General features: G+C 34.3%; 1 long non-coding RNA gene across 1 annotated transcript; it reads left to right on the forward strand.

The window, feature by feature from the left end:
• Positions 1–13082: 13082 nt before the first annotated feature.
• LOC131944762 (uncharacterized) lies at positions 13083–14394 on the forward strand. The gene is made up of 4 exons (XR_009387073.1): positions 13083–13134; positions 13496–13562; positions 13694–13789; positions 14255–14394. It is a non-coding gene; the product is annotated as an uncharacterized LOC131944762 (long non-coding RNA).
• Positions 14395–22272: the final 7878 nt, after the last annotated feature.

Genomic DNA, 22272 nt, shown 5'->3' on the forward strand with positions numbered 1-22272 from the left:
TATGTTTCATCAAGTGGCAGTAGCGTCAGTTCACTTATGTTTTTGCTGGAATATTGTTCTGTTCTACTGATACTAAGCGCCATCTGTCCTGCAAGATCATTTGTAAAAAACAAAATGACAATGAAATAATTTAACACGTTCAGTGTTTTAGGAATATAATTTTATATGAAGCGACGTTGGGAGATTATTTCTACACTTAAGTAATTTTTTTGTAACCCATTGTGGGTTTGCTAAGTAGACTTCTATACACACGCCCACGCCCTTGTTCACGTTCACGTTCACGTTCACGGCCACGTTCACGTTCACGGTCACGGTCACGGTCACGGTCACAGTCACGGTCACGGTCACGGTCACGGTCACGGTCATGGTCACGGTCACGGTTACGGTTACGGTTACAGTTACAGTTACAGTTACAGTTACGGCTACGGTCATGTCTACGTCTACGTCTACCCTAGAAAAACTTTTTCCTTTGTAAAATTTCAAATTTTTCAGTCAGTGTCACCCCCTTCCCCCCTAAACATCCCTCTGGGTGACAAATATAATGATATTAGGAGAAATATTTTTGTGTATTGTATAGTTAACCGTTTTACGACGTGGTGTCACATCTCTCTACCGTTGGCCGGAAATATCAATGTGTAGTTAAAAGACTATTTAATATAAAATTAATCAATAATTGAACAGGATTTCAGTATGTATTGCAATATTTTGCCAACTCCCCATCCCTAAATCTTGTCACTTGATACGGTCCTCACTACTCGCCCCACCCCCACCCCTTCTCTTGTTACGTTTAAGACACTATGGCATCTGACCATTTAGCTCCAGGTGTGAAACGCAAGTAAAATATAATTAATCTCGAGAAAGAAAACGGTGTCTTTATGTGGGGCAAATACGAGACAATGTGTGGCTAATTTCCCACGTGACTTAATTGACTGGTCACGTACTGCAAACTGAAATCACCGATCTTTAGAGATTTTATAAATAACTTCTCTAAAAGGTTTAACCATGTTAAGTAAATATTAGTTTAATCATAATCAAATGTTGCACTCCTTACAAAACAGTACAATACAGAGTGTAACATTTTGATGCGTATTATCCAAGCTACTTAGAAACAAGTGTCCCAACCTAAGGCCTGAAACATGAGTATAAATGCATTAAATGTGTGGACAATATAGCTAAATATTCATTATGTTAAAGGATTTGAAAAAAATTTTTGATTTAAAATTATCTTTACGTTTAAGATATATTAAAGTTTTCACACCAGCTATTAAAAAGAAGTATTGCATGTTTTTCTCAAAATATGATAAAATAAAAATTAATTTACATGCGAAAAAATCCGACACAATTTCATTTTGGAAAACTGAGCACATTTCAATGTAAAAATCTCAATGTAACGCCACCTGATTGAAATTTACCTTGAAAAATAACCGTCAGAATTATAAGAATATCCATTTGTCTTCGGCTTGTTAGAATAGCACAAGTGACATTAAAGTATGTGTCTACTGAAAAAATGAGACACTATACTAATTTCGAAAGTCGGTGAAATGAAATAACTTCTATTTGTTTATAGTTGTACCGCGGCATAGATTCTTTATCATCGGTTTTTATCACCGATTTTCCGTACAGAGCATGGAAGCGTTTAATGAATTCATCGATTCTTCTGCTTGACAGGATTCGTTTTTCAATTGTCTCAAACATATCGTTTAGCGTATCTTTAAAGTAATTGAATACAGCTACCAATCAGCAAAGTTGTGAAATAATTATGTGTTTTCTATGCATGAAGCTGACAGCTGGCTATGATCAAACGGAATTTTGTGTGAGTTTATAACGTATCTCCTCCGTAGCAGTAAAAAAAAAATGTTTTCAACACGATCGTTCAAAACGGCCAGGACTCCGGTATATAACCTTAATACGGTATCATAATTAATTAACATTCAGGGATAGTGTCTAATAGAGTGTGTCCCTATCTTTTATCCTAATATAATTCGACCTGAGGTGTTTGTCCTTGAGATCATTTGTCCTTGCATGCAATTAACTTTAATGACAGAAACGGCTCTCATACTGTTCTAACCATACACAAACAGCTGGAGCGCTGGACGGAAACCACAAATCTGCGCATGCGTACTTCAAACGACTATAACCTAGTGCTGTCTGAGTATGATTAGTTTCAGTTCAGAATAGTTCAGTGGCGGAACTAGAAAAAAGGCCCCCCCCCACGAAAAATGTTGTGGGCCCCCTTATATATATATATTAAATATATATATATATATATATATATATATATATATATATATATATATATAGTATATATATAGTATATATATATATATATAGTATATATATATATATATAGTATATATATATATATATATATATATATATTCGTACAAGAGTATATAAACATGTAAGTTTGAATTGCGCAATGGTTTCTCGCGTTATGTTTATTTGTATGATTTTTTATTTATATTATTAATTTTCAATACATTTATTTTTAGAGCTAAACGATTCTTTAATTGGTCTTATTTAAAAAAAAACAAAATAATCTATTGCTTTTTAATGTATACGTTCGAAAACTATTTAAATTAGCTTTGTGGGCACCCTTATTTTAAAGAAGGGCGGTAAGTCATGGAAGTGGTGTGAACGTTTGCCTATCTGTCAAAACTCAAGCTTTTGTAGATTTTAAATATTTTTCTACGCAACAGTATGTGTTAGTTACCATAGTAGACATGTTGTTTTTTTACAAAACCACTGTCAAGGTGCACGAATAATATTATTAATGAAAAGATAATACATTGTTTTTTTTTGGTCGGAATTGGGCCCCCAAACGCGCTGGGCTCCCCCCACCCCCGCATTGCGGGTTCCGGCGGCATGGTAGTTCCGCCCCTAGTGTGTTCACAAAATATTGAGAATCCCCATTCTGTAAGTTAATTAGTTAACAATGCAGTGACCCATAACCGCACCCTAGGATACTATTACTTGTGCAATTAGGTGTGTCCGTGTTTGCTAATGTTTTATGTATTCTGTCAATTTTTTAAGTTAAGTTTTTTTTCCTCCTATCTTGCCTACGTATCAATGCCAATAAATAACAATAAAGCCCCCCCCCCTTTCCTCTCGAGTGCTAGAAAAACTGATCTCGCTGGAGCTCAATAGCTGGATAAAACGATCAATTTCTAACACCACGCCTTTTATACCTCTGTCTATTACATCCTTATATACCTCTGATTATAACATCCATATATACCTCTGTCTATAACATCCACATATATCTGTCTATAACATACATATATACCTGTCTATAACATCCATATATACTTCTGTCTATAACATCAATATATACCTCTGTCTATAGCATCCATATATACCTCTGTCTATAATATCACGTCATATATAGTACCTATTTCTGGTTGTAACATAACTCCTCCCCACCCAATGGCGTAGCTAGGGGAGAGCAGGTGGGACGACGACCGCAAGGGAGCGCCTAACTGGGTAGAACCAAATGAAAAAGCTCATCTTAGACTGAAGTATTGAATTATAGATAGTCAACGTTTAGAAAATAAACGGATAAAAGGCTTTAAAAACTGATTTAACTATTTTCTACATCAACAGTGTGGCACAAAAAAAGACAACGGTTACGGAATAGTGATAGGTAGAAAGCTCCACAAACCTGGCCGTGTTCCACATGTGGTCGTGTTAGTGTTCCACAATTGGTGAAAGAATAGCTCCACATGTGGTGGTGTTAGTGTTCCACAATTGGCGAAAGAATAGCTCCACATGTGTTCGTGTTAGTGTTCCACAATTGGCGAAAGAATAGCTCCACATGTGGTCGTGTTAGTGTTCCACAATTGGTGAAAGAATAGCTCCACATGTGGTGGTGTTAGTGTTCCACAATTGGTGAAAGAATAGCTCCACATGTGTTCGTGTTAGTGTTACACAATTGGTGAAAGAATAGCTCCACATGTGGTCGTGTTAGTGTTCCACAATTGGCGAAAGAATAGCTCCACATGTGGTGGTGTTAGTGTTCCACAATTGGCGAAAGAATAGCTCCACACGAGGTCGTGTTAGTGTTCCACAATTGGTGAAAGAATAGCTCCACATGTGGTCGTGTTAGTGTTCCAAAATTGGCGAAAGAATAGCTCCACATGTGTTCGTGTTAGTGTTACACAATTGGTGAAAGAATAGCTCCACATGTGGTCGTGTTAGTGTTCCACAATTGGCGAAAGAATAGCTCCACACGTGGTCGTGTTAGTGTTCCACAATTGGTGAAAGAATAGCTCCACATGTGGTCGTGTTAGTGTTCCACAATTGGTGAAAGAATAGCTCCACATGTGTTCGTGTTAGTGTTCCACAATTGGTGAAAGAATAGCTTAATGTGCAAGCTACCAGGATTGGGGAGGGGAGGCCGAATTTACGGCAAATAGAAACGCAAATTGGCTGGTAGCTTTGATTTAAGGCTATAAGCTTTTTTTCTTCGGTTTTACGTTCAATAGACATATTAAGTCGGCGGCTAATATGATTCGCATTCACATCAAAAGTTAAAAGTAGAATTAGAACATTCAGTAGGTCTATATCGTAGGATAGGTGAGACAGCACATTTTATTTCTAATTTGATTTGATCATTCACTGTCTATCAGATTGTCTACTTCGACTGTACGAGGCTTTTGTTTCTATATTCATTTTTATTTGTTTACATTACAAGCAATAACATATTATCGACAATTTAGAGGTAAATAAGGTTTAAATTTTATTTGAAAAAAATTAATAAAGGAATATGTATTTAATATATAAGATGCTATGGTGCACAAAAAAAACGTTTTTTAATTTAAGAAAAACATCAAATGAAAACAATTTTAAGTCAAAAAACAAAATTACAGTTTGTTGAGTGGATCATCATTTTGTGTTTGATTGTAATTCCATTCTTCAAGGGGTCATACATTTATGACGTCCACAAAAATTTAGAATATTAGACCCCACCCACTTCCTTCCGTCCACACGCGTTCACTTTTGAAGACCCCCCCCCCCCCCATTGTGGACGTCCACGAAAATTTCACAGACCTCTCAAAACAAGCTGCAAAATTACTAATTCATTTACATGCAAAGCGAACATTAACTGATCATGTAAAAAAGGGATTTGATATTTTCGATAACATCTATTACTTGGCTTAAATAATATTTGGGAGTTAAACTTTTCCAAGATGTCAGTAAGTCTTCTGCGTGTAAACTTACCGTGTGAATGTCCTAAGACTATCTAAATTATTGTTCCTTATTGAAAGATTGAACGCGCTGGGACGCTGTGTACGCTGAAATGTTTGAAATACTATGAATTGTTTTAGAAAATTGCCACGGTCACCGCTTCATCCTGCTTGTAAAAAAATCGCTTTTTTTCTTAGTCCGGCGGTATACAGCTACATGTATGATACATTGACCACGAGAACTTCCGTTTTTATGTACAATCTTCATTTTTATGCATTTTTTAAAATTAATTTTTATAATTATCTAATGTAAGTATTTTGTTGTTTAATTCTGTATGTGAACGTCCACATTGACCCGAACACCCTCCCCCCCCCCCCCAGTCCACACGCGTCCACGAAAGTCGATGTGTTTTGGACAACCCCCCCCCCCTCCACCGTGTGGACGTCATAAATAGATGACCCCCAATCTGCTGTTTTGATGCAGTTTTATTTTAGTGGTGGGCGAAAAAGCTGTGAAGTACTTTGATCATCAAACTGTAGACACTGTTATTTGAGTACAATATTAAATATTAAAAATGGCTAAAGCTATGTTTACAAACTACGACATGAGTATAATACACAATTAAAGTGCTTAAAGTTGCGCACATTTAATTTACAGAATAAGAATAGAGACTTAGTTGTTAAATACTGGAGAAAAATGCAAATAAATATTGTAAGGTAGGTCTACTGCTCAAACTTTGAAGCATTTACATTCTTTTTTGTTTGAAAATATTGAATTAAAAAAAAATCGAATGTGAAACTAACACAATTAGAAAATGCAAATGATGTACGTAAAAGTAACATCATTATTTTCGAATAACAAACGAAAATAAGGCCACTAAATAATAAATCTAGTAGAGATTAAAATAATCTGATTAAAGACAACATCAATTTTAGAACAGCACATAACCAGGAATCTTTACAAAAGATGTAAAAATGATTAACCTTCATGATTGCTTCAAACACTTTCGCTATAGTATCACGTTTTCACATTTCTAAGACACATGAAATTAGCATAAATTTTCTACTGGAAAATGTTCACCCACATGACCCACAAAAAATATCTCCTTGAGTCAACTGTAACGAAAGTAAAAAGGACAGAATAGTCTATAATCCTTTTAAATGCCACTTTAAAAAATTACCGGTGAACTCTACTTCATCGTCGCTATAGACTGTCATTTCATAAATTATTTTATGTAAATTTAGATAATAAGCTGCGTGAGGAAATAATACCAAGTGCATATATGCCTTTGACATATGACATATGACATGTGCATGAAGGTCACAAGCAACTGTGGAGTAGAATTTTTTAAAGGAATAAATTACCTTAATTCTCAAAGGATTTAATTTATATTTAGATTAAAACAAAAGACAGCAGCATTTTTGGTAACTTTCACGTTTTCGCTGTCAGTGAACAATTTTTTTAAATTGTAGAGCACGCGGTGAAAAACTGACAGAAAGACGTAACAAAATAATAGTTAATAAAGTTTATTGTTATAGTAGTGGCGTTGGTCTTGTTTCACACTGTTTGTAACTAATGCATTTTTAAAGAAATGTTAATTACATTTAATTTAAAAAGCGAAAACAAATACCTATAAAGTTAGGATGTGTAATTAATTAATGTGAAACATTCCGACGACAAAATCAGAAGACCATTAAGTAATTGCTTTTGTTTTGACTGTATTTTCTGTTATAGAAAGTTTTATGGTATTAGGAAGATTATCTCATACATTTTCATCAGAGTAGAAGAAGCTGCGCCTGTCGTAAAAACATATTTCTATGGGCTGTGTAAACTAAGTCTCAATTAAGTTTTGTGTTGAAAAAAAAAAGTCTAATTACTAATTAATACAAAGTGGCTGAGCTGATTGGTGAAATATTTTATTAAAAAATTTTCCTTAGCGAATATACATTTTTACCAGTCGTAAGTATACAGTTATAATTAAAGAATCTAGTCCAAATGATAACTAGTTACTAGTCTTTTTTCCTTTCTTAATATGTTTAGAGTGAATGCTATTTAGTTAACGAGGGGTCGCCCAGGACTACAAAAATATAATCTTTCCAAGAATACATTATAATTCTAGATAACTAACTTACTCGTGATTATAAACAAATGATTTATTTCAGGCTATTGAAAAAGTGTCCTTTAATAGCTAAATAAAAACAGTAAAGTTCCCTTTTCGAACTAGACGGACCGTTTCTGTGGCCTCGACAAATGAGGCCAGTTCTATCTAAAAATCTAGCACATCATAACTCATTCAAAGAACCAGTTGATATAGAAGCATGTCACCTGGTGATGTCATGTGACGTCACTATCAAGCACCTGACAGAGATAATCTACTTCCTGTCTGCCGACACGGATGTAAAGTTCAAGGTCACAGAAGTGTGTCAGACAGGCCACCAGACGACAACTGTGTCACGCACTCCACATCACGGAAATGACGGCTGCAATTTCCATTTTTATAAACCTCAATCTTTACTGCCGACAAATAATTTACTTTCATCTTGGTACTGATGGGTAATGCTTTCATTACTTCCCTACTAAATACCTGCAATTTAAATAAAATGATTTCACCTGTCGTAGGGGACATAACCACAGGTTTAAGGTGTATAAAGTTGAACTATGTCATGGGGTAATAAGTCGGTTATTTTAGGACTTCCACTCCTATATTTTTATGATATTCTAAAACCAGTTTGTGAAGTTAAAAATAGAATTCACTACATCCCGTTTATCTATTTAAACAGAAGAGTAAATATTAGCTATCGTGTTTGTAATTTAGTTATGAATTCATTCCCTTTGTGAGGTTTCTTTAGCTTTAGTTAGCGTCTCGCATTATAATCCTGTTTATACCTTATGTCTTTTTTAAAGAATCTCTGTTTTAATACTTACATTGGACAGACTTTTTAAACCATGAATTCTGTCAACTTTAGCACATAATTAATGGTTTTCCTAAACAAATTTGATAATTGTAATATAATTTGTGTCATTCCTAATTAGCACAAATGTAGGTAATAATCGCAAACAATTACGCATGTAGATGATCCAGTAAAATCGATCTTGCAGCTAGTTAAAGTAATCTTTACCTTGCAAATGTCAAGACTAAGGTGGATGTTTAAATGACATGTTATGACATACATGCCATGAAAGCTCCCATTCCATAACAACAAAGCAGTGCTTTTGTTAGTGGTATCCGATACATTCCGTAAATAAGTATGCCAAATCTAAGCTGATTGGTCTTTTTGTGAGGTTAAGTAAAGGTAAACGTCGTGTGTATGTGACCTCACACAGACGGGAGTTTTGTGATGAGAGGGACGGTAAGAAAAGGTGCGATCACATTTTTGCATTTAAAAAAAAACATGAAGTTTTTAAAAAGTAAATTAGCATTTACGTTTTATTCTGTTACAATAAATTTTTAAATATCTAGTTTAATAAAATTTTCCTTTTTAAACTTATTAAAAAGTTAACAATGGTTCTCCTTATACAGGGGAAACAACTCAATTATTTTTTTCTAGTAAATTTACCTAGCCTTGTTATATCCCCAATTTAAAAAAAGAGGTTTGTAAACTAGTTTACTTTTCATTTTTGTATATTACATTTTTTAAAAATTCTGGTTCGATAAAATTTTTCGCATCAAAAGTATTAAAAGTTAAAAAAAAGTATTTCAGTATAAAAGGGAAACAGCTCAATTATTGTTTTCCAGAAAATCTACCTAGTCTTGTTACAACCTAACAAAAATAGAAAGGTAAACATTTTTAAGCATAGGGGAAACAACTCAATTATTTTTTTCCAGAAAATCTACCTACTCTTGTTATACCCCGCCCCTTACAAACACAAAGAAAGAAGGTAACATTTTTTTAAGTATAAGGGAAACAACTCAATTATTATTTTCAGGAAAATCTACCTGGCCTTGTTATATCCCCTTAAAAAAAACCAACAAAATAGGCTTTCGTATGAAAGGGAAAATTTGTTTTAATTTTTAATACAGGGGAATACTCAATTGTTCTTTTTTAAGATAATCTACCAAGTCTTGTTATAACCATTACATAAAATATGAATAAAGTTTGCTAGAGTTTGAAAGGGTAGCATTTTCCTTTTTTTTTTAAAAACCGATCACTGTGAGTTATGAAACGTGCCCACAGCAATGACTCGCTATTCGCTCTTATTCTGCCTGTCTTATTTTCCTCGAGCAATGTATTGCACTAAATGTGCCACAGGTATAAGGGACGTAATTAGTAATAAAATAAATGTTTGGTTACCTCCCCTAGACCATGAAATCTACACCCTAGACTCAACTGAAGAAGAAATATTTGTAATAAAAGAAATATTGAAAACTTTTATAGCAACACGCATGAGTACACTTTGAACACTTGACAGATCAATGGGATGACAAACTTGAGTGTAGCTTAAAAATAACGATTTGAAAGTTTAGCTGATTGGGGGAATAAAAATTAATAACGCCAATAGAGATAGCTATAGAAGAGGTACAGATTGTTATAGACAAGGTAGAGAATGTTATTGAAGAGGTAGAGAATGTTATTGAAGAGGTAGAGAATGTTATTGAAGAGGTAGAGAATGTTATTGAAGAGGTAGAGAATGTTATTGAAGAGGTAGAGAATGTTATTTAAGAGGTAGAGAATGTTATTGAAGAGGTAGAGAATGTTATTGAAGAGGTAGAGAATGTTATTGAAGAGGTAGAGAATGTTATTGAAGAGGTAGAGAATGTTATTGAAGAGGTAGAGAATGTTATTGAAGAGGTAGAGAATGTTATTGAAGAGGTAGAGAATGTTATTGAAGAGGTAGAGAATGTTATTGAAGAGGTAAAGAATGTTATTGAAGAGGTAGGGAATGTTATAGAAGAGGTAGAGAATGTTATAGAAGAGGTAGGGAATGTTATAAAAGAGGTGGATAATGTTATAGAAGAGGTAGGGAATGTTATAGAAGAGGTAGAGAATGTTATTGAAGAGGTGGATAATGTTATAGAAGAGGTAGAGAATGTTATAGAAGAGGTAGGGAATGTTATTGAAGAGGTAGGGAATGTTATTGAAGAGGTAGAGAATGTTATTGAAGAGGTAGAGAATGTTATTGAAGAGGTAGAGAATGTTATTGAAGAGGTAGAGAATGTTATTGAAGAGGTAGAGAATGTTATTGAAGAGGTAGAGAATGTTATTGAAGAGGTAAAGAATGTTATTGAAGAGGTAGGGAATGTTATAGAAGAGGTAGGGAATGTTATAGAAGAGGTAGGGAATGTTATAAAAGAGGTGGATAATGTTATAGAAGAGGTAGGGAATGTTATAGAAGAGGTAGAGAATGTTATTGAAGAGGTGGATAATGTTATAGAAGAGGTAGAGAATGTTATAGAAGAGGTAGGGAATGTTATGGAAGAGGTGGATAATGTTATAGAAGAGGTAGAGAATGTTATAGAAGATGTGGATAATGTTATAGAAGAGGTAGGGCATGTTATAGAACAGGTAGAGAATAAAATAAAAGAGGTTAAGAATAATATATAGGTCGTAGAGAATGATATAGAAGAAAAAAAGAATGTTTTAGAAGAAGTAGAGATGGTTATAGAAGAGGAAGAGTAGGTCATAGAGAAAGATAAACAATATAAATAATTCAATTTGAAATTTTTTTACTTTGTGAAAGTTCAGAACTACTGATGGTTTTAGACGAAGATCAAGAATTTTTAGGCAAAGTCTTTATGTTATAATTATAATGTTATAATTATTTATATTAATACAAATCTATGAAGGCAAAGATTCCTTAAGATGCTGCCTCCGAGCAAGAGAGTCACAAAACGCTATCTGTTCATGTCATCTGTTCATGTAAACTGTTCATGTCATCTGTTCATGTAATCTGTTCATGTCATCTGTTCATGTTATCTGTTCATGTCATCTTTTCATGTTATCTGTTCATGTCATCTGTTCATGTCATCTGTTCATGTCATCTGTTCGTGTCATCTGTTCATGTCATCTGTTTATGTCATCTGTTCATGTCATCTGTAAACTTGTTCTTGACGCTGACAGAAAGTCAACAACTAATGTATTTCTATTGACATTTCCTCATTTGAATATGTTAATGGCAAATGGGGTAATTATAATCAACAATGTCATCAATTTTGGTCGTTTGTATCAGTAACATTATTTCTTGTAGTAAGTTTTTTTTTAATGCATCAGTTACCAGCATTGACCACATGATGCGGGCTCCACGTTACGTGGGTCACGTGATGCGGGTTGTTTACCACGTGATACCCGTTCCACCTTGCTTAGACGACGGGAACTTTATCCAGATGTTTGTATATCCTGTTCCCATTTAATTACGTTCCAGTTTTAAATTGTAGTCCAGTTTTTAATTAAATTAAACTTTTAATTAAAGTCAATTTTCACTAAAATTCCAGTTTTTAATAAAGTTCGAATTTTCAATGATAACCCAGTTTTTAAAGCCAAATTAAAAAAAAATGTCAGTTTTTAATTCGAGCCCACTTTTTATAATGATCCAGCTATTAGTTCGGCGTGGTCGAGTCGGTAAAGCTCATGGTTGCTAAACCGAAAAGTCTCGAGTTCGAACCCTCGGGCAGATGAGGCTCGTTAGCTGGGGACAGCCACTCTTCTAGGAGAGACAACTCCAAAATTAAACAACTGCTGCCTTGTAGATTGTTCTTGGTTGGACAAAGGCTATGGAAGCAAATCCAAAAAGAAAAGCAGGCTGAAATCGGAGTCAATGGCTTCAATGGCGCAAAACTAGTTGACACGTAACGCTTAATTGTGTTGGAGGCGTGGTCGAGTCGGCAAAAAAGCTCATGGTTGATAATTTCGAACAAAGTCTCGAGTTCGAACCCACTGGCAGATAAATCTCGATCTCCTTTAACACTAATAATTAAGAACGAAGAAGAAGAAGAAAGAAGTTTGACATTTTTTTTACACCCTGGAACGTAAGATGATAATTATCAAGTTCTTTACACATTTTAGCTATATAACGTTTATAATTTATAGTGATCTAGTATCTAGCAACTATAACCACTATACTCGTAATATTCACCACACATGTTTAGCTAATATAATACAACATTTTACTCATTAGGACATAATTAGATTTCAACAGACATATTCAACAACAACAAAAAAAACCCCACAAATAATGTGAAACATTGAATCCAATAACAATGACGAGGGCAGGATTTGAAAAGAAAGAGTTTAAATATATATATATATATATATATATATATATATATATATATATATATATATGTGTGTATTGATATATAATAATATACTATATATATATATATAATAGGGTTTTAATAATTTCACATAACGTTGATTTTTCAACGAGGAACACGCATATTGGCTTTTTTAAGTGAAAAAGAATTCGGTTAAACTATTTTTAAAATTTAAATTTTATTCTATCTAAATTTTGAAACTGTAAGTGTTGAAGGTCTCACTAACGCCAACAGCTGTCACAATCAGATAACATTCATGTCACTCGGGGGCTGGTGTGTGGAAATAGGTTCCATTTCTCTACGTCACTATCTGCTAATTAATCATTAGTGAGGACGTGGGACACGTTCAAAGATCACTTCATCAGATCGAAGAACGAAGGAGAGCATCAAAAGTGAACAAAGCGAGTTTTCATCTTCAAGTCAATTGTCACTATTCACACTCCCCCCCCCCCCCCCCCAAAAAAAAAACACAAAAAAAACTATTTGCATTTTTTTATGTTGCGCAAGTGTTGAACAAGTTCTAAAAGACAACGATACGGGTTCTAATGAATACGATAAAAGACAGCCATGAGGGTACTAGTGAATAATTTGAAAAGACGACTTGTCCATAAAAGCTACTACTTTTCTGTCCAACATTATATCATCCAATTGTTAACGTTCTTGAGCATATTAAAATTTGTTTTTTTCAGCATCGTGTAAGTGTTGTATATATAAACATATATATATATATATATATATATATATATATATATATATATATATATATATATATATATATATATATATATATAATTATTATTATTATTCTTAATATGAATTATTTACTGTTTGAGGAAATGTTTGATTGATGTTAAAACGATAAATGTTGCTCAGTAATAATTCTTGTTAAATAGCAGTTTACAGAATTACATATTTTCAGTGATGCCTTTACATCTTTTTCTTTGTGTTTATTTATTGTTTAAATCAACGTACTGTCTATTTAACTTAAATATGAAATAAAAAACATTACTATTATTGTTGATTGAAATCATTTGAAATGTTAAGTTTTCTATCCAGCATGAAGACTGTCCTCATATTGATGTGTCTAGCTGTCTTCTGTTCGATTGGGTGCGCTGCCCCAAACGTAAGTCTAAAATTGAAATTTAAGAGAAAAGAAATTTGATTATAAATTCACGTAACCTTATTTTATATTTGCTGTGTATAGATACTATATTATAGTTCAGTATGTCAGTGTTGTTGTATGTTGTATTGAAGGTGATAGTCAGTCAAGACACCGACTTGGGTTATATTGACACAAGTAAATCCAAAAGCTTCTACATAAGGAATGTTGATAAACGATCGCCCGAGAACGTAAGTCTGTTTATACCATAATTTAGGATATTTTTATCATACGTATAGGTTGCAGTGGGATGAAGAAGCAGAATTTCATGTATCATAGATTTGACATCGATCAATAGGTCCAATTTTACAAGTATTATTTGTGTTGAAAAATAGGACGGGGTTGTCATATCGTTGTTAGCCAGGTAGAAGTATGTCTAGGAAAAAAAGTATGTCTAGAAAACAATGTATTACTAAGTTAGACCCCCCTCCCTTTAATTAGCCAGTGACACCTAGATCTTGTATCAACATAGGTAAATGGCTAAGAACACACTATTGTAACCGCTGTTTCCTTTGTCCTAAGGGTTTGATTAAGCTTAAATTCGTTTACAATAATTAAAAATTTAGATCCAGTAAAGAGATTTGGTTTTATCGGCTAAGAAAAAATATAATGATATTTAAAGCATCCGTTGGTATAATTGTATGTTTCCTTTTTAGGCAGATGTCAACTTTGACAGTGACTGAACTGACAACTAGACACCAGAGGAGGCAACAGTTACTTGCACAGAAAACGGTTCTCAAAGTTTGAGTTGGTGGAGCCTGTCCTTTTATTTAGAGAGGAATAATAAAAGTTCTGTCAAGTTCACGGCGTCAAATGTGCTATTGATTTTTTGTCTGTTGCTTCAATACAATGAAACATAAATTTTAAGTCTATAGTATAAAACCTGTGGTATGTGGTCGAACTACCGATGATGTGGTCTCCTGGGTGATGTGGTGATGATGTTAGTGGTCTGGATGGTGTGGTGATGATGTCGGTGGTCTACTGGGTGATGTGGTGATGATGTAGGTGGTCTACTGGGTGATGTGGTGATGATGTTGGTGGTTTCCTGGATGGTGTGGTGATGATGTCGGTGGTCTACTGGGTGATGTGGTGATGATGTAGGTGGTCTACTGGGTGATGTGGTGATGATGTTGGTGGTCTCCTGGATGGTGTGGTGATGATGTAGGTGGTCTCCTGGATGGTGTGGTGATGTTGTTGGTGTTGGTGTTCTCCTCGGTGGTGTGGTGATGATGTAGTTGGTCTCCTGGATGGTGTGGTGATGATGTAGGTGGTCTCCTGGATGGTGTGGTGATGATGTAGGTGGTCTCCTGGATGGTGTGGTGATGATGTAGGTGGTCTCCTGGATGGTGTGGTGATGTTGTTGGTGTTGGTGTTCTCCTCGGTGGTGTGGTGATGATGTAGTTGGTCTCCTGGATGGTGTGGTGATGATGTAGGTGGTCTCCTGGATGGTGTGGTGATGATGTAGGTGGTCTACTGGGTGATGTGGTGATGATGTGGGTGGTATCCTGGATGGTGTGGTGATGATGTAGGTGGTCTCTTTGATGGTGTGGTGATGATGTAGGTGGTTTCCTGGATGGTGTGGTGATGATGTTGGTGTTGGTGTTCTCCTCGGTGGTGTGGTGATGATGTAGGTGGTCTACTGGGTGATGTGGTGATGATGTTGGTGGTCTCCTGGATGGTGTGGTGATGATGTAGGTGGTCTCCTGGATGGTGTGGTGATGATGTAGGTGGTCTACTGGGTGGTGTGGTGATGATGTAGGTCGTCTCTTTGATGGTGTGGTGATGATGTTAGTGGTCTGGATGGTGTGGTGATGATGTAGGTGGTCTCCTGGATGGTGTGGTGATGATGTAGGTCGTCTCATAAATGATGTGGTGATGATGTAGGTGGTCTCCTGGATTGTGTGGTGGTAACTGTCTAATGGTGTTGGTGACCTACTGGATGGTGTGGGTGATCTATAAAGTGAAGATTGTGACCCCCAGGATGTCGAAAGTGACCTCGCTAATATTTAGTGTCACTTCCCAAATACGTTGGGTCACCCCCGAATATTTTGGGTCACCTTCAAGCGGTGTTTTAAACAGTGAATGTCTTGTACTTACAAATTCATTGCTAGCTGGGACGATGTGAAATACATTAAGTACTTATATTGGTTTCTCTTTTTTACTTTCTCGTATATACGAAGTATAGAGAAAGTCTTGTAATCGTGCAAAAAAAAAATCGAGATTTTTGCAAATCTCAACGTTTTACACATTCCTGAATCGGAACAACATAGTTTTGCAATCTTGTCTCTGTGTGTGTGTGTGTGTGCATGTGTGTGTGTGTGTGTAAGTGTGTCTGTCTGTCTGTAAACACGATAACTTGAGTACGTTACAGCTAGTCTGCAATACTCGGTAATTAAAGATTTAGATCTAATAACAATGTAAAGTTTCTAATTTTGAGCAGAGCTTGCTTAACTACTTTAATATGTTTTGTGCGAAACAAGTGTATGTTTTTATATGAATAAATATTGTTTCATATTTTAAGCAATTTATTTTAAATATATATATATATATATATATATATATATATATATATATATATATATATATATATATATATATAAATGCTGGGTTCTTCGGTCTAGGGGTATATAAATAACAACCGACAAATACAACGTATACAACAGTAGATAACACTAACACTAACAATCTATAATAACAATAATAATAAGATATTTAATAATATATACAGTACTAAAATAATAAAAAGATCAAAAGGGTCTACAACATAAATATAATACTCAACACCACGTTCCACGTTCCACGTCCACAGCCACACTACCACTACTTCACACACTGACACACGCTCTGACACCCGTCAACTGACACACCTGACGTGAACACCTCTCGCTCCATGTAACTACACTCAACCAAGGGCTACAACCATAGTAAAGGGGAGGGGTACCTGTCGCTCAAGCACACAACACACACACACAAGCAGGGGACATGTAAGGGACACAACAATATATATATATATATATATATATATATATATATATATATATATATATATATATATATATATATATATATATATATATATATATATATATATATAATATCATTATATTGAAATAAAAATGTGGTAAATTGTAACTTTTGGCTCTTCGGTCCCAAAAGGTTGCCGACCCCTGAGCTAGGTTTATGAAACTTCATATATAACTATTATATCAAATTAGTAGATCCAAATAAACTTTTCAGCAATTTCCGATAACCGGAAGTGGAACTTTTTCTACTTTCAATTTTTCAAAAGCCTATAACTTGATTACTATTTCAGATAGATTTATGAAATTTCACATGTAAGTAAAAGATCTAATTCTCTGCCTCCTATCAAATTTGAGTAACTTCTACCGGAAGTAGTAATTTAAGCTATTTCCGATTTCTCAAAAAACGCATGTGAATTTATAAAGTACTAATAATATTCCGCACTATTATACACATTTTATTTGAGGTTCGCTTGGTGTACAATTCTATTTTCTACGAGATTCTATTATATTTTTAAAAGTTTAGCAATATGTTGCACCCTCCACACACCACAATCTACTAAATGTTTTAGGGGTTGGTGTATGTCAATATGTTGCACCCTCCACACACCACAATCTACTAAATGTTTTAGGGGTTGGTGTATGTCAATATGTTGCACCCTCCACATACCACAATCTACTAAATGTTTTAGGGGTTGGTGTATGTCAATATGTTGCACCCTCCACACACCACAATCTACTAAATGTTTTAGGGGTTGGTGTATGTCAATATGTTGCACACTCCACACACCACAATCTACTAAATGTTTTAGGGGTTGGTGTATGTCAATATGTTGCACCCTCCACACACCACAATCTACTAAATGTTTTAGGGGTTGGTGTATGTCAATATGTTGCACCCTCCACACACCACAATCTACTAAATGTTTTAGGGGTTGGTGTATGTCAATATGTTGCACCCTCCACACACCACCATCCACTAAATGTTTTAGGGGTTGGTGTATGTCAATATGTTGCACACTCCACACACCACCATCCACTAAATGTTTTAGGGGTTGGTGTATGTCAATATGTTGCACACTCCACACACCACCATCCACTAAATGTTTTAGGGGTTGGTGTATGTCAATATGTTGCACACTCCACACACCACAATCTACTAGTTGTTTTAGGGGTTGGTGTATGGCAATAGCTTGCACCCACCTTACACCACAATCTAATAATTATTTTAGGGGTTGGTGTATGTCAATAGCTTGCACCCTCCTTACACCACAATCTAATAATTATTTTAGGGGTTGGTGTATGTCAATACGTTGCACACTCCACACACCACAATCTACTAGTTGTTTTAGGGGTTGGTGTATGTCAATATGTTGCACACCCCTTACACCATAATCCACTAATTGTTTTAGGGGTTGGTGTATGTCAATATGTTGCACACTCCTTACACAACAATCCACTAATTGTTTTAGGGCAGAGGCGTAGCGAGGGGGCGGGGGGCGGGTTGGGGACATATGTCCCCGTGCGCCGACCTTATGGGGCGCCAAAATGGGTTGGAAAAATAATTGAAAGCTTGAGGGGGGGGGGTGCAAATTGAAAGTTCGAGGGGGAAGGGGGGGGCAATTCGAAACCTTGAGGGGGGGGGGATGCAACTCGAAAGTTTGTCCCCGGGCGCCGGGAAGGGTCGCTACGCCTCTGTTTTAGGGGTTGGTGTATGGCAATATGTTGCACACTCCTTGCACTACTATCTGATCAATAAATATTAATCAGCCCGTAGGTAACTTCCACGATTATAATCGATGCGTGTGATCAGAGACCGCGCATATAATTGAGTACTTTGGAATGGTGTTGAATACTTTGAAAAGAAGACAGCAAAGGTTCTAATGAATAAGATAAAAAGACGGCAATGTGGGTACTCTTGAATAATTTGAAAAGACGACTTTCCCATAAAAGCTACTACTTTTCTGTCCAACATTATATCGTCCATTTGTCAACGTTCATGAGCATCTGGAAATTTTTCACAGCATCGGGTAAGTGTTATATATGTATATATATATATATATATATATATATATATATATATATATATATATATATATATATATATATATATATATACATAATATATATGTGTGTGTGTATGTGAAATGTATTGTTTGAGTGATTATTTTATGTAGACTGTGTTATCCTTGTATGACCGATCTTAAATTCTACTCGGCTGATAATTAATAATTACTTACCCTGCTTAGAATAGACTTGAAAAGCTGGTTCCAAATGGTTCAAAATTCGTGTTACCAAAAAGCATATTTTTCAACAAAAATTGAATTCTTAATAGCATTTTTGTAATAAGTACCAAATTACTTCCTTTATCATTAAGGCTAGAAATAGCCAAAGAAATAATTATTAGTAATATAATAGTAAATTAGCAAGCACTTTTATTTTTAATTTGGATTACTAGAGGAATTTTTTTGTGGTGATTGGGGATGTTATATTATTTAATATAAATACAATACAACGCTATACACCATAGATCACTATTGTGTATTTTTATCATGGAGAATAATTGTTCTGACATTCATTGGTTTACTCTCCCTGGCCATTCCGGTTGACTTCAAGCAGAGGTTGAGGGCAGTTTTTGAAAATATCAGAATAGATAAAATAATTCTAAACGCTATTCGATACAAAAATATTAAAAAGAGTGCAATAGATTGTTCCCAAACGACTTGAATTTTTACAAATGTAATTATTATTTTATCGCTTGCAATATTTTAAAAATATTTTTTCAAAAATTTAGTATGATTACATAGACTTTCATGCCTATTATATCATTTGTTTACGACTTATTTTAAAGTGAATATTTTTAGTCCTAAGAGGTGGTGGTTTTGCGAACATAAATTTGCTATATCGAATAAAAACAGAAATAAAATAAAACAATAACTTAACAATAATATTCTGAAAATAAAATAAATGAAACTTGCCTGGTTTGATAACATCTCTAACTCATTTTACCAATCAATGCTTTTGTGAAAGAAAGGAAGTTTTATTAATTATTTTTAACTTTCAAAGCATTTTAACTCATATTATTATTATAAAGTTTAAAAATATTTGCTTTATATAGCTAGGTTTTATTATCTTTCTTAATAAAAAATAAGATGTTGGTTTGTAATTACAAAAATAAAAAGGTCAATTGGAATTAGATATTTAATTTATAAGTTTCAGAAAATGTTTGCATATGAATGTTATTAAATATAAAGATATACGATGTCGATTGACCCAAACCAAAAAAACTAATTTTTTTTTAGCTCCGGCTTATTCTTGAAAGATCAAAGTACTCTCTAAATAAATTAAATATTATTTGACAAATATATATCATTTTGTGACTTAACTTTAAAAAAAAACATTCAACAGAACTATTTAAGTCAATGTTGATTTTTAACTTTGGTATTTTTTTTTTCCAGTCAATATGAAGATTGTCATCGTATTAGTGTGTCTAGTAGCCTTTTGTTCGCTTGGATTTACTGCTCCTGACGTATGTTGAACATTGTATTTAATTAAATTAAAAAAAAAACCAACTGATTATTTAATCATACATTTACATATTCTAATGTTATATTTTTTATTTGCTATTTATTTTAGATATGTATCAATCAATTTAAAAAATAACCACATAAATAAATGAAATATATAGGTGAAAAGAATAAGTGAAAGAAATAAAAATAAATAATAAGTGAAATTAGCGAAACAATTAAGTGAAATAGAAAACGTGAAGCAAATGAGTGGAATAAAAAATCAAATTAATAGATGAAACAAATGAGTGGAATAAAAAAATTAAATTAATAAGTGAAACAATTGAGTGGAATAAAAAAATAAAATTAGTAAGTGAAACAAATAAGTGGAATAAAAAATAAAATTAATAAGTGAAACAATTGAGTGGAATAAAAAAATAAAATTAGTAAGTGAAACAAATAAGTGGAATAAAAAATAAAAATAATAAGTGAAACAAATGAGTGAAACAGAAACGTGCAGCAAATAAATGAAACAAGAAAAGTCAAACAAATGTGTTCTTTTACAGATCGGTCTCACTGATGACTCTATAGACTCACCTAAATCCTCTGGCGGTTATTTCTTTAGAGATGTTGACAAACGCTCGCCCGAGAACGTAAGTATGTTCATAACATAATCAGATAGGTGTGTCGTAGGTATTAGGTTGCTGGGCGGAGAAGAAGAGGAATTTCATGACACGCCCAGTGTTTCTTTCAGACGTTTTTACCTACGGGAGGGGGGACTTAAAACTTTTTTTTTTTTGGGGGGGGGGGGGGTCGGACTAAATTTTCCGGGTGTTGTATATATTTTCTTAAATACATACATTCTATTTCGTTCAGGGGCAGTTCCAAAAAAAAAAAATATTTATTTTTATCAGCTAGGAAACAAAATTAAAATAATAACATAATCCTTTGGTATAATGTTTTTTTTCCCTTTTAGAGAAATGTCAACTTTGACAGTGACTCAGCTGACAACTAGACACTACGGAAGGCAACTGTTACCCACCCAGTAGCCAGTTATCAAGCTTTGAGTTGGTCGAGCTTGTCATTTTATTTTGAGAGTAATAATAAAAGTTCTATCAAGTTAACGATGTCCAATGTGCTATTTTTTGTGTCTCTTGCTTCAATACAACATCAATAATAAGTCTGTAGTATACAACACATGGTGTGGGTTACTTTACGGATGGATTGGGTGACATGGATTATGTTGGTGACCTGGATGGTGTATGTAACCTTGATGATGTGTGTGACCCTGATGGTGTGTTTGACCTTGATTGTGTTGATGACCAATACGGTGTGTGACCTTGAGTGTATGTGACCTTGATTGGATATGTGACCTTGAGAGTGTGTGACCTTGAGTGTGCATGTGACCTTGAGTGTGCATGTGACCTTGATCGTGTGTGACCTTGATTGTGTGTGACCTTGATTGTGTGTGACCTTGATTGTGTGTGACCTTGATTGTGTGTGTGACCTTGATGGTGTGTCTAAACTCTAATATCCATATCCCTACCTTGGCGAAACACGGGTATACGCGTTGCTAGGTGCACTGAAGGAATAAAATGATTCACCGTGGCGGAGCACGGGTATGCAGCTGGTTTACTTATATCCAGTGTATGATTTTAGTACAATTTTTCTCTGTAGGTTTATCACAGTGTTTCCAACCTATTTGTCATTAGATCTTTCTGGTACATAAACACAGAATATGTTTAGATAAAAAGTGAAACTGCAACAATTGAAACACAAACAACAATCTGTTATGAATTCTGTACTGATGAAATTTAAACAAACCCAAAGTATAAGTTAAGCTGAGTACTTATTCACAGTTGACTTCTTTCTTCTAAAAACAAACGGGAATTGAACTAAAGTTTAAAATATCACAAGCATTTCATTAGACAAAAAAACATTTCGGTAATTCCCGATTCTTTAAATAAATGTTAGCATAGTAATGTATCGACCGGTCATTTCTAGGAAAGTGGTTTGGACTGCAGACATGTCAATTTTGTTGAAAAACTAAAGTTGACTTGAGGAGAAAAGGAGAAAGGTCTGTTAATTTACCCTAATTTTAAAACTTTGAGTTGTAATTTCACGTAATAAGATTGTTCACAATTTTTT

This window comes from Physella acuta, unplaced genomic scaffold (assembly GCF_028476545.2).
Source record: "Physella acuta isolate Inbredline_101_S28 unplaced genomic scaffold, ASM2847654v3 ptg000508l, whole genome shotgun sequence".
In the NCBI taxonomy this organism is placed as follows: Eukaryota; Metazoa; Mollusca; class Gastropoda; family Physidae; genus Physella; species Physella acuta.